This window comes from Panthera leo, chromosome B1 (assembly GCF_018350215.1).
Source record: "Panthera leo isolate Ple1 chromosome B1, P.leo_Ple1_pat1.1, whole genome shotgun sequence".
Classification (NCBI taxonomy): domain Eukaryota; kingdom Metazoa; phylum Chordata; class Mammalia; order Carnivora; family Felidae; genus Panthera; species Panthera leo.
The window spans coordinates 30969193-30983393 of NC_056682.1; the positions used below are offsets into that span (position 1 = coordinate 30969193).

The 14201-nt window shown below is 37.6% G+C and overlaps 2 pseudogenes; one reads left to right on the plus strand and one right to left on the minus strand.

Moving 5' to 3' along the window:
- Positions 1-8365: 8365 nt before the first annotated feature.
- On the minus strand, positions 8366-8612 carry LOC122216870 (annotated as a pseudogene).
- A 1214-nt stretch (positions 8613-9826) lies between these two features.
- LOC122218350 lies at positions 9827-10247 on the plus strand (annotated as a pseudogene).
- Positions 10248-14201: the final 3954 nt, after the last annotated feature.

The window sequence follows — 14201 nt, forward strand, 5'->3', positions numbered from 1 at the left end:
GGTGTTGACTTTGATAAGTTCTTTGTATATTTTGGATACTAACCCTTTATGTGACATGTCATTTGCAAATATCTTCTCCCATTCTGTCGGTTGCCTTTTAGTTTTGCTGATTGTTTGCTTCACTGTACAGAAGCTTTTTATTTTGATGAGGATCCAGTAGTTCATTTTTGTTTTTGTTTCCATTGCCTCCGGAGATGTGTTGAGTAAGAAGTTGCTGCGGCCAAGATCAAAGAATTTTTGCCTGCTTTTTCCTCGAGGATTTTGATGGCTTCCTGTCTTACATTTAGGTCTTTCATCTATTTTGACTATGGTGTCATCCACTTTTGTGTATGGTGTCAGAAAGTGGTCCAGGTTCATTCTTCTGCATGTTGCTGTCCAGTTTTCCCAGCATCACTTGCTGAAGAGACTGTCTTTATTCCATTGCCTATTATTTCCTGCTTTGTCAAAGATTAGTTGGCCATACATTTGTGGGTCCATTTCTGAGTTCTCTATTCTGTTCCATTGATCTGAGTGTCTGTTCTTGTGCCAGTACCATACTGTCTTGATGATTACAGCTTTGTAGTATAGCTTGAATTCTGGGATTGTGATGCCTCCTGCTTTGGTTTTCTTTTTCAAGATCACTTTGGCTATTTGGGGTCTTTTCTGGTTCCATACAGATTTTAGGAATATTTGTTCTAGCTCTGTGAAGAATGCTGGTATTATTTGATAGGGATTGCATTGAATATGTAGATTGCTTTGGGTAGTATCGACATTTTAATGATATTTGTTCTTCCTATCCAGGAGCGTGGAATCTTTTTCCATTTTTTTGTGTCTTCTTCAATTTCTTTCATCAGCTTTCTATAGTTTTCAGTGTATAGATTTTTCACCTCTTTGGTTAGATTTATTCCTAGGTATTTTATGGGTTTTTTGTGCAACTGTAAAGGGGATTGATTCCTTGATTTCTCTTTCTGTTGCTTCATTGTTGGTGTATAGGAATGCAACTGATTTCTGTGCATTGATTTTATATCCTGCAACTTTGCTGAATTCATGAATCAATTCTAGCCATTTTTTTGGTGGAATCTTTTCAGTTTTCCACATAGAGTATCTTGTCATCTGCAAAGAAAGTTTGACTTCCTCCTGATTCGATGATTCAATGATTTTGATGCCTTTTATTTCTTTGTGTGGTCTGATTGCAGAGGCTAAGACTTCCAATACTATGTTGAATAACAGTGGCGAGAGTGGACATCCCTGTCTTGTTTCTGACCTTGGGGGGAAAGCTCTCAGTTTTTCCCCATTGAGGATGATATTCGCATTGGGTCGTTCATATATGGCTTTTATGATCTCGAGGTATGCTCCTTCTATCCCTACTTTCTTGAGGGTTTTTATCAAGAATGCATGCTGAATTTGTCAAATGCTTTCTCTGCATCTATTGAGAGGATCATATGGTTCTTGTCCTTTCTTATTGATGTTATGAATCACATTAATTGTTTTTGTGGATATTAAACCAGCCCTGCATCACAGGTATAAATCCCGCTTGGTGTGGTGAATAATTTTTTTAAAAATATTGTTGGCTAAGGGGCGTCCAGGTGGCTCAGTCAGTTAAGCGTCCGACTTCAGCTCAGGTCACGATCTCACGGTCCGTGAGTTCGAGTCCCGCGTCGGGCTCTGGGCTGATGGCTCAGAGCCTGGAGCCTGCTTCCCATTCTGTGTCTCCCTCTCTCTCTGTCCCTCCCCCATTCATATTCTGTCTCTCTCTGTCTCAAAAATAAATAAACGTTAAAAAAATATTGTTGGCTAATATCTTGTTGAGGATTTTTGCATCCATGTTCATCAGGGAAATTGGTCTATAGTTCTCCTTCTTAGTGGGGTCTCTGGTTTTGGAATCAAGGTAATGCTGGCTTCATAGAAAGAGTTTGGAAGTTTTCCTTTTGTTTCTATTTTTTGGAACAGTTTCAAGAGAATAGGTGTTAACTCTTCCTTAACTATGGTAGAATTCCCCTGGAAAGCCATCTGGCCCTGGACTCTTGTTTTTTGGGAGATTTTTGATTACTAATTCGATTTCCTTACTGGTTATGGATCTGTTCAAATTTTCTATTTCTTCCTGTTTCAGTTTTGGTAGTGTATATGTTTCTAGGAATTTGTCCATTTCTTCCAGATTACCCATTTTGTTGGCATATAATTGCTCATAATATTCTCTTATTATTATTTTTATTTCTGTTGTGTTGGTTGTGATATCTCCTCTTTCATTCTTGATTTTATTTATTTGGGTCCTTTACTTTTTCTTTTTGATCAAACTGGCTAGTGGTTTATCAGTTTTGTTAATTCTTTCAAAGAATGAGCTTCTGGTTTCATTGATCTGCTCTACTGTTTTTTTTTTTTGGATTTGATAGCATTAATTTCTGCTCTAATCTTTATTATTTCCTGTCTTCTGCTGGTTTTGGGTTTTATTTGCTGTTCTTTTTCTGGCTCCTTAAAGCATAAGGTTAGGTTGTGTATCTTAGATCTTTCTTCCCTCTTTAGAAAGGCCTGGATTGCTATATACTTTCCCCTTATGACCACCTTTGCTATGTCCCAGAGATTTTGGGTTGTGGTATTATCATTTTCATTGACTTCCATATACTTTTTAATTTCCTCTTTAACTTCTTGGTTAACCCATTCATTCTTTAGTAGGATGTTCTTCAGTCTCCAAGTATTTGTTACCTTTCCAAATTTTTTCTTGTTGATTTTGAGTTTCATAGCATTGTGGTCTGAAAATATGCATGGTATGATCTCGATCTTTTTGTACTTACATAGGGCTGATTTGTGTCCCAGTATATGGTCTATTCTGGAGAACGTTCCATGTGCACTGGAGAAGAATGTATATTCTGCTGCTTTAGGATGAAATGTTCTGAATATATCTGTGAAGTCTATCTGGTCCAGTGTGTCATTCAAAGCCATTGTTTCCTTGTTGATTTTTTGATGAGATGATCTGTCCATTTCTGTGAGTGGGGTGTTGAAGTCTCCTACTATTATGGTATTACTATCGATGAGTTTCTTTATGTTTGTAATTAATTGATTTATATATTTGGGTTTTGTCCACATTTGGTGCATAAATGTTTACAATTGTTAGGTCATTGTGGTGGATAGACCCCTTGATTATGATATAATGCCCTTCTGCATCTCTTGATACAGTCTTTATTTTAAAGTCTAGTTTGTCTGATATAAGTATTGCCTCTCTGGCTTTCTTTTGTTGACCATTAGCATGATAGATGGTTCTCCATCCCCTTATTTTCAATCTGAAGATGTCTTTAGGTCTAAAGTGGGTCTCTTGTAAACAGCATATAGATGGATCTTGTTTTCTTATCCATTCTGTTACCCTGTGTATTTTGATTGGAGCATTGAGTCCATTGATGTTTAGAGTGAGTACTGAAAGATATGAATTTATTGTCATTATGATGCTTGTAGAGTTGGAGTTTCTGGTAGTATTCTCTGGTCCTTTCTAAGCTTTGTTGCTTTTGGTATTTATTTATTTCTATATATATTTTTTCATCTTTTCTCCCCTCAGAGAGTCCCCCTTAAACTTTCTTGCAGGGCTGGTTTAGTGGTCACAAACTCCTTCAATTTTTGTTTGTCTGGGAAACTTTTTATCTCTCCTTCTATTTTGAATGACAGCCTTGCTGGATAAAGAATTCTTGGCTGCATATTTTTCTGATTCAGCACACTGAATATATCCTGCCACTCCTTTCTGGCCTGTCAAGTTTCTGTGGATAGATCTGCTGCAAACCTGATCTGTCTTCCCTTGTAGGTTAGGGACTTTTTTTCCCTTGCTGTTTTCATGATTCTCTCCTTGCCTGAGTATTTTGTGAATTTGACTATGATATACCTTGTTGATGGTTGGTTTTTGTTGAATCTAATGGGGGGTCCTCTGTGCTTCATGGATTTTGATGTCTGTGTCTTTCCCCAGGTTAGGGAAGTTTTCTGCTATGATTTGCTCACATAACACTTCTACCCCTGTTTCTTTCTCTTCCTCTTCTGGGACCCCTATGATTCTGATGTTGTTCCTTTTTAATGAGTCACTGATTTCTCTAATTTTTAAATCGTGCTCTTTTGCCTTAATCTCCCCCTTTTTTCTCCTTCATTATTCTCTATAAGTTTGTCATCTATATCGCTGATTCTCTGTTCTGCCTCATCCAATCTTGCCACTGCTGCATCCATCCGTGATTGCAGCTCAGTTATAGCATTTTTAATTTCATTCTGGCTATTTTTTACTTCTTTTATCTCTGCAGAAAGGGATTATAATCTATTTTCAACTCCAGCTAGTATTCTTACTATCGTGATTCTAAATTCTTGTTCAGACATCTTGTTTGTATCTGTGTTGATTACATCCCTGACTGTCGTTTGTTCTTCCTGTCTCTTTTGAGGTGAATTCCTTTGTTTTGTCATTTTGAAGGGAGAAACGGAATTAATGAGGTAGAAAAAGTAAAATTAAAAAAAAATTTAAAAAATATTAAAATTAAAAATTAAACACATGCACACACTCACACACACACATACACAAAAATCGAATAGATGATGCTAGATCCTAGGTGTGTTTTTGTCTGGGTGTTGAAAATGGTTTGACAGATTAGAGGAAAAAAAATGGGGGGGGAAGAAAAAAAAAGGAAATCGTTTGAGAATTTAAAAAAGTAAATACACTGAAGTAGACTAAAATGAGATGGGGTAAAATAGAATTTGAAAAAATATACACAAAAGTAAATATAGTAGAAAAAAATTAAAGAAAAATATTTTTAATAAAAATTAAAAATAAATATGAATTTTTTCTTTTTCTGTATTCAAGAAAAAAGAAAAGAAACGAAAAAGAGAAAAAAGACTTAAATAAAGGAAATTGTTTGAAAATTTGAAAAAGTAAATACACTGTAGTAGACTAAAATAAAATGATGGAAGTAAAATAGAATTTGAAAAAATTTACATAAAAGCAAAAAATATAGTAAAAATTAAATAAAAAATTAAATAAAAATATTTTAATAGAAATTGAAAGTAAATATAAAGTTTTTCTCTTTCTGCATTCAAGAAAAAGCAAAGAAGCAAAAAAGAGAAAAAAGAAAAAGAAAAAAAGGAAATTGTTTGAAAATTTGAAAAAGTGAATACACTGAAGTAGACTAAAATAAAATGATGGAAATAAAATAGAATTTGAGAAAATTTACACAAAAGTAAAAAATATAGTAATAAAAATTAAAGAAAAATATTTTTAATACAAATTGAAAATAAACATCATTTTTTTTCTCTTTCTGTATTCAAGAAAAAGAAAATAAGTGTAAAAGAGACAAAGAAAGAAAGAAAATTGAATAGATGAACCTGCTAACAGATTGAAGTAGAACTGAAATTGCTTCGTTTTCCCCTAAAAGTCAGTCTATGTAGCACTTTATAGTCCATAAACTATGCAGGCGGTGAGACTTGTGTTCTTGAAGAGCAAAGTTGGCCCAGTTGGGCGGGGCTCAGTGTAACAGCTCTGCTCTCCACTAGACAGCGCTGCTAGCCTACTGAGGTGGATTATCGCGGGGCTCCTAGGTGCTTATGCGCATGCGCAGGAGTGGTGAAAATGGCGCCACCCAGTTACCCAGTCTGTTCTCCCAGATCAGCAATCACACACCCGTCCCCTGTCTTCAGCTCTCGTCCACTCCCCACTTTTTCACTCTCGTGACCAGGCCCCAGGCAGTACCTCTCTCAGATGTGGCTGTTTTTCCCGGCCCCTTACTTCCAAAGGACTGCAGCTTTCACCTGCTCTACCCCTCTGCAGGAGGGTCTCACCAAGCAATGGCCGAATGAGCAATGGCTGAATGTTGGCTGCACCCAGGAACGCCCGCTGGACCCTGCTGCTGCCGGTGCCCCGAGACTGCGGCCAGGTGCCAGCCTGCCCCAGAAAAAGTTCTCAAGATAGTGTAGCAGCAGCGTTTCAGGGATTATGGAAAATCACAATGCACATCTGTCACGAGGCTTCCCCCTTAACGACCTTGTTCCAGCACCAGCGCATGTGGCCATTTTCTGGGGTCTTCTGGGACCAGGTGGCTTCAACAGTCTCTACCAAATGTCCTTCCAGCAGTGGAACTGCTTTTCCTCATGTGGCCTGAGAACTTCCCGGACCCCACTCTGTTCCTGGGGATTCATCCTTCCCACCAGAGCACCACCAGGTATCGAGCTGCGAAGTTGCAGCCTTTGCTCCCCCCTTGTTTATAGTCTTAATGGAATTTAAGCCCTCTCCTTTCTCCTTTCTCCCTTTTTAGTTTAGTCCCTGCGGCTGTTTCTAATTTTCCACTTTCTCTCCAGCTGCTTTTGGGGAGGGGTGCTTTTCCCGTATTCTCCCACCCCACCCCCAGTTTCCGTCCTCTCTCTACTCACAAAAGGACCTCCCTTCCTGCACCTTCTCACTCCCCAAGTTCACTTCTCCGTGCCGTGTACCTGCTGAATTCTATGGTTCAGGTTGTGCAGATTGTTGTGTTAATCCTCCAATCAGTTTTCTAGGTGTGTAGGATGGTTTAGTGTTGGTCCGGCTGTATTTCATGGACGCGAGACACACAAAAAAACTTCCATGTTGTTCCGCCATCTTGGCTGCTCCTCCCTCTATATAAATTTTAGAAGAAGCTTGTCAATAGTCACACAAAGCCTTGCTGGGACTTTGATAGAAATCACATTAAACAGATCTGTATCCAGATTCCTTTTTTTAACATGTGGATGTTCAGTTGTTCTAGCACCACTTGTTAAAGAGACTATCTTTGCTTCATTGTATTGAATTTCCTCCTTTGTTAAAGACCAGTTGACTCTATTTTTGTGGGTCTATATCTGGGCCTTTTATTCTGTTCTGTTGATCTATTTGTCTTTTATTTTTCTGATGCCACACTGTCTTGATTATCCTAGCTTTATAGTAAATCTTGAGATTGGGTAGTATCGGTCCTCCAGCTTTGTTCTCCTTCAGTATGTTTTGGCCATCTTGAATCTTTCACCTCTCTATATAAACTTTAGAATCGGTTTGTTGGGGCGCCTGGGTGGCTCAGTCGGTTAAGCATCTGACTTCAGCTCAGGTCATGATCTCGCGGTCCGTGAGTTCGAGCCCCACATCGGGCTCTGTGCTGACAGCTCAGAGCCTTGAGCCTGTTTCAGATTCTGTGTCTCCCTCTCTCTGACCCTCCCCTGTTCATGCTCTGTCTCTCTCTGTCTCAAAAATAAATAAACATTAAAAAAAATGAAAAAAAAATAGAATCAGTTTGTCAACATCCATAAAACAACTGCTGAGATTTTGACTGGGATTGCATTGAATCTACAAATCAAGTTATAAAGAACTAATATCTTGATAATGGGTCTTCCTGTACACGAATATGGAACATCTCTCCATTTATTTAGTTCCCTGATTTCACAGAGTTTTGTAGTTTTCCTCATATACTACTTGTCCATATTTTGTTAGTTTTATACATAAGTATTTTATTTTGGAGGGGCTAATGTAAATGGTAATGTGTTTTTAATTTTAAATTCCACTTGTTCGTTGCTGGTATCTAGGAAAAAAGGCAATTGACTTTTGTACATTAATCTTATATTCTGTAAACTTGCTACAATCTCTTATTCTAGGAATTTTTTATTGATTCTTCTGGGCTTTCTACATAGACAATCATGTCATCTGTGAAAAAAGATAATTATATGTATTTCTTCATGATATTTATTTTAGTATTTTTTTTACTTATTGCATTAATAAGGACTCAGTACAATATTGAAAAAGAGTGTCAAGAGTGGAAACCCTTGTCTTATGCATAATGTTAGTAAAAATGTCAAGTTTCTCACCACTATGATGTTAGCTTTAGGGTTTTGTATATATATTTTTTTCTCCAACAGATTTGTTTTGTTGTTTTGTTTTGTTTTTTGAAAGGAATGGATTTTGAAGAGAAAAACATGGGGAGAGTTGTTTGGAATAGAAAATAAATACAAAAAGAGGTGCTTGGGTGGCTCAGTTGGTTAAGCAACCAACTTCAACTCAGGTCATGATCTCAGGGTTTGTGGGTTTGAGCCCCATGTCCAGCTCTGTGCTGACAGGTCAGAGCCTGCAGTCTGCTTCGAATTCTGTGTCTCCCTCTCTCTCTGCCCCTCCCCTGCTCATGCTCTCTCTCTTTCAAAAATAAATAAATGTTGAAAAATTTTAAAAGAAAGAAAATAAATACAAATGTAAGCTGTTTTGCTAATTGTTTTATAATCAAAAAAATTTGCACGGAAAATGCCCTATCCAAAACAACACAATAAAGGTTTGAAGATCAAGGTGTCCCCTTAGGCAAAACTGAAGATTTCAGTATTTGGAAATTCCAAATACTGCAAGGCTGCAGTCTTTGTTTTGGGATGGATCACTGGGTGTGTGACACAGTTCAGGCTCTTAACCAGATTTAAACAGAAGAATGGCCACTTGGCCCTGGTAGTAGATGAAGTGTTTGGTTTCATGTGTCACATGACTCTCAACGTTTCTCACCGCGATGTGGTCCCAGGTGGGGTTGTACTTCTTGTCAAACTCTTTTAATATGGGCCACAAAGTCCTTCTCTATGTTCTATTTCTCCAAGACCTGAGTAGCACACTCCACTGAATCCTGTTACATCTCCTCCAACATGTTGGCATTTTTGATCATTTCAGCTGAGCCTTTTGGTTGCACATGGTTACCGTGGAGCAGCCAATAGAAACACTCAGACCTAGCAGGAGCTGCCCTTACTTGGGTCTTTGTATATAATCTTTATTAAGTTGAGGAACTCCTCTTATTCCTAGTTTAATGAGAGTTTTCACCATGAATGTGTGTTGAATTTTGTCAAATGCTTTTCCTGCCATCTATTTATACGATCGTATAATTTTTCTTCTTTAGCTGATTGATAGGAAGGACTATGTTAGTTGATTTTTGAGTGTTTGGGCAGTCTTGCATACCTGGAATAATTACCACTTGGTCACGTGTATACTTTTTTCTACATTGTTGCATTCTATTTGCAAATATTTTGTCGAGGATACTTTTAGACATGTTCAGGAGAAATATGGGTTAATAGTTTTCTATTTTTTTGCAGTGTCTTTGGTCTTGGTATTGGGGTAATGCTGGATTCATAGAATGAGTTAGGAAGTATTTCCTCCGTTTCTGTCTCTGAAAGAGATTACAAAGAATTTGGCATAATTTTTTCTTTAAATGTTTGGTAGATTTCACCAGTGAACACAACTGGTCCTGGTACTTTATGTTTTGGAAGATTAGTAATTATTGATTAGATTTATTTACTAGATAAGAGCTATTCAGATTGTCTCTTTCTTCTTGTGTGAGTTGTGACAGACTGTGTCTTTCAAAGAATTGGTCCATTTCATTTATGTTATCAAATTTGTGGGCATAGAGTTATTCGTGGTATTTCTTTATTATTATTTCCATTTTCGTGGGAGATGTAGTGATATCCTGTCTTTCATTTCTGAGATTAGTAATTAGTAGTGTGTTCTCTCTCTTTTTCTTAGTTAACCTGCCTAGAGGTTTATCAATTTTATTGATCTTTTCCAAGAATTGGCTTTGGGTTTCAATAATTTTCGTTATTGAGTTCCTGTTTTACATTTCATTAATCTCTGCTCCAACTCCATTTTTGTTTGTTTGTTTACTTTGGACTTAATTTGCTCTTCTATTTCTAGTTTCCTAAGGTAGAAACTTAGCTTTTTAATGTTAGGTTTTTGTTGTTTTCTAACACATCCTTTCAGTGCTATAAATTTCCCTCAAAACACTGCTTCTCTGCATCCCACAAATTTTGTTTTATTTTATGTTAGTGTAGTTCAAGATATTTTTAAATGTCTCTTGAGAGAAATGTGTTATTCTTTAAATAACACATTTAAATGCGTGTTATTGGCTCGGCCACCATAACGAATGACACAGTAACTATCCGGACCAGGAAGTTTATGACCAACCAACTACTTCAGTGGAAATGAATGGTCATTGATGTTCTTCACCCTGGAAAGGCAACAGTACCTAAGACAGAAATTTGGGGGAAAACTAGCCAAAGTGCACAAGGCCACACCAGATGCCATTGTTGTATTTGGACTCCGAATCCATTTTGATGGTAGGAAGACAACTGGCTTTGGCATGATTTATGATTCTTTGGATTATGCAAATAAAAATGATCCCAAACGTAGACTTGCAAGACATGGCCTGAATGAGAAGAAAAAGGTCTCAAGAATTCAGCAAAAGGAACTCAAGAACAGAATGGAGAAAGCCAGGGGAACTGCAAAAGCCAGTGGTGGTGCTGACAAAAAGTGAGCTGGAGATTGGACAATAGGAGTGAAGATTCTGTAGTGACTTTATCTGTGATGGCTGTGCAGATTTTTCATGAGAGGATTAATAAACTAAGAACTCTTAGGTGTCTAGTGATTTGGAAAAATGTATTGTTTAATCTTCACATATTTGGAAATTTTCTAGTTATTTTTCTGTTATTGATTTCTAGTTTACTTCCTTTGTGGTCTCAGAGCAGACATTGCATAATCGTTTTTCTTTTAAATTGGTAAGTTGTGTTTTGTGGCCTAGAATGTGATCTATCCTGGTGAATGCTCCACGTGAGCCTGAGAAGGATGTGGATTCTGTTGTTTGGGATGGAATAGTTTATAGCTCTCAATTACGTACAGTTGATTGGCGGGGCTGATGAGTTCAACGATTTCCTTAATTGATTTTTTGCCCGATGGATCTGTCCATTTCTGATAGAGGGATGTTATAGTTTCCAATTGTGATAATGAATTCACCTATTTCTCCTCGCGGTTCCCAGTTATTGCCTTATAGATTTTGACACTCTGTTGTTTGGTGCACACACATTAAGGATTATGTTTTCTTGGAGAATTGAACTTTATAAACATGTAATGCCATTCTGTACCCCTGATAATTTACCTTGCTATTCAGCTTTTCTCTTGTTAGGATGCAGTGATGAGTTCTAAGATCCTTACATGTAGGACAAGAAATGGGGAATAATTATATATAATATCTCTCTCTTTAGTTTTCATTGTTGTTACTTTGGGTACTACAATATATATGTGTATATTATACCAATATTTTACCACTTTGAATGAACTATAGAAGCATTCTTTTCATTTCCCTTCTTCATTTTAAAATATCATTGTCTTGAGTATCCTATGATGCTATAAATCAAATGTGATTTATACAACTCAAGAGGAAAAGGACAATCTGTTGTATACACCCATATTTCTGCTGTTTTTCTTCTTCCTTCTTGATGCTTCAGGATTCTTTTATTCTTTCCTTTGTGTCTGTTAAAATGTCTTTTAGCCATTCTCTTAGGATAGGTTTGCTATTCCATTATATGAGAATGTCTTTATTTCCCCTTCGTACTTGAAGGATAGTTTCGTGAAATGTAGAATTCGTAGCCGACAGTTCTTTTTCCCCCAGCATTTCCAAGATATTGCACTACTTCCTACTGGACTCTGTGATTTCAGGTAAGAAATCTGTTATTTGAATGGTGTTCCCCAATTCATTTCCTCTCTGTCTGCTTTCAGATTTTTCTTTGTCCTTTATTTCTAAACGTTTAATTTGGATATGGATATCCAAATACAGATGGCATTTGGAGTTTGTTTGCTTGGATTCTTGGATCTATAGGTTTATATCTTTCACCAAGTTTGGGAAGTTTTTAGCCATTACTTTTTCAAATACTCTTTTAGTCTCACTCTCTTTCACCCTTTCCTTAGGATTCTTGACTATACCCATGCTGGATTATTTATTATTGTCCCACTGGTCTTTGAGGGTCTGTTGAATTTATTTTTCTTTAGTGTATGTCTTCCATGTTGTTCAGATAAGGGGAATTCTATTGATCTGTCCTCAAGTTCACTTATTTTATCTTCTGTCTTCTCCATTCTATGACTGAGCTCATCTAGTGAGTTTTGAGCTTTTCTGCCTCTTGTATTTTTTTATTCTATAATTTGTATTTGGTTATTTTAATATTTGATTTCTTTGCTGAGCTTTTCTATTTTCCCATTTGTCTCAACAAATTTTAAAAGCATTTTAAAATTGAAGCATTTAAATGTTGAAGCATTTTTATTCTGTAAGCTTTAAAATCCTTGGTGGTAATGTCAGAGAATTCCGACATCTAATTCATCCCCATTTTGGAGTCAATGGGTTGTCTTTTCTCATTCAAGGTGTTTTTCTTGACTCTTGACACAAAAGATCATTTTCTATTGTATCCTGGACATTTTGTCTAATACATTAGGAGTGTGGGTCCTGCTGTATCTTTTAAAAAAAACAATTTTTAACGTTTACTTATTATTGAGAGACAGAGAGACACAGAGCATGAGCAGGGGAGGGGTAGAGAGAGGGGGAGACACAGAATCCGAAGCAGGCTCCAGGCTCTGAGCTGTCAGCACAGAGCCTGACGCAGGGCTCAAACTCACAAATTGCGAGATTGTGACCTGAGCGGCAGTCGGTTGCTTAACCAACTGAGCCACCCAGGCGCCCCTATATCTTTTATTTTAGTAGGAAGTCTCCCTGTTTAGGTTTAACAGTCAAACCTTGGGCTGCTTTTGTGGGCTGTGGTTCCAATGGCTGTGCATTTGAAGCATTACTTTGGCTCATTTGAGTCTTCTGAGGCTTCCTCAGCTCTCTGCTTGTGCTGCCTTTGGGGACAGAAAGGATTTTTCCAGGCTGGGATTCTGAAGGAGCACTACGTAGAGATCCCCCAACTGGTGCTTTCTGTCTTCTCTGGTGTCCCTGAGCACGGAAGAGGATTCTTGCACCTGCCTATCAAAAAGTCTTTTCAGGTTGCTGCTTATGTTGCTACATCCCTATAGCTGGGTCCAAGCATCCACCTTGGTGCCCTTCGGAGAGTGGGATTGGCCATTTGTTATGGCTGAGTCCCTCCCACTGGTTCCACATGTTGACCCTGGTGGCTCCCAGTAGGAGAAGGGATATCAGGAGTATTAGCATTAGGTTTGTGGTGCCCAGGGGATAAAGGAGGCTTCCCAGACTAAGTCTGTTGTGGTAAGTTGGTCCCTCTTGCCAGTTCTGGCCCCCTGCCTCAGTGAATCTCAACAGTGCAGGCGTATGGAGGCTGCTGGGGGAGAGTACACGCCCTTGTCTTTTTTCGTTGATGAGGCTCCTAATTATTTTGCCTTGCTAGTGGTGTCAGGCTCACTAATGTTGTCGGAGCATCTCCCATTCGATCCAGGAAAGGAATGAATTTACCTGGGCCGTATTTTGTTGCCAGGTTGAGGGTCAGGAAATGCTGGGTCTCAATGACCTTACTCTGTTGGTTACGAGAAGACACAAGATACCCTTGCACTGAAGTGTTCCTCCAGTCCTAAGGTTCCAAATCAGCTTGCCTTCTGCTTACCACCATTCAGACTTCTTGTTTATTTTCATTATTATTATTATTATTATTATTATCATTTTTGCATTATTTCCGGAGTTGACAGTTATGCTTGGGAAGAAGAAATGGGGAGAAACAAGCCTGTGTCATCTTGTCAGGCTGGAAGTTCTATCATAATATTTTTGCTAAAAACTAGAAAATGACTTCTGAAAAGATTTCACAAATGCAATACGTTGGTTTCTGTGGATTATCACACTAAACAGTATGAAAAATGAGCATGGTGTAGATATATGTATCATTTTAATGTGATTAATCCTCCATAAGTTTAGACACATTTATGACTAGTACTTGTTTGAGAAGCAAACCTGAGAATTAAATAGAGAAAAAGTGATTTTTCTCTATAGTGATGCTATATGAAGTTTTCCTACTGATGAACACAAGAAAAAATAAGCTAAATATTAATGCAAACATATGTCTGTCTTCTCGAGACTGCATGTTTAAAACAACTTACAGAAGTTGCACAGGGTTTAAGACTAAAGATCGTCACTATTAAAATCACATACACTTGGTAAAAATATGCAAACCAATGACATGATGCTATATCAGGCGCTCCACACGTCTCTCGACTGAAATTTATAACTGGAATTAATTGCAGATGACTTTGGCTCATGACTGGGTAATTTATTCCAGGCTAGAGGTTTCAGAAACAAAGCATCTTTATCTGTCTCTGTCTTTAGCCCTCCTGAGAGGAGCCCATTTATCAGCCTTCTTTATTGATTTTTTATTTAGAGAAGTGATGCAAAATGTGCTAGACAGCCAGATAAATTAGTGATCATCGCCTCCTTTGCGTGGTTCTGAATTTCAAAAAACCATATACATATATGGCATATATCATTCTGTTATATGTGACTGTA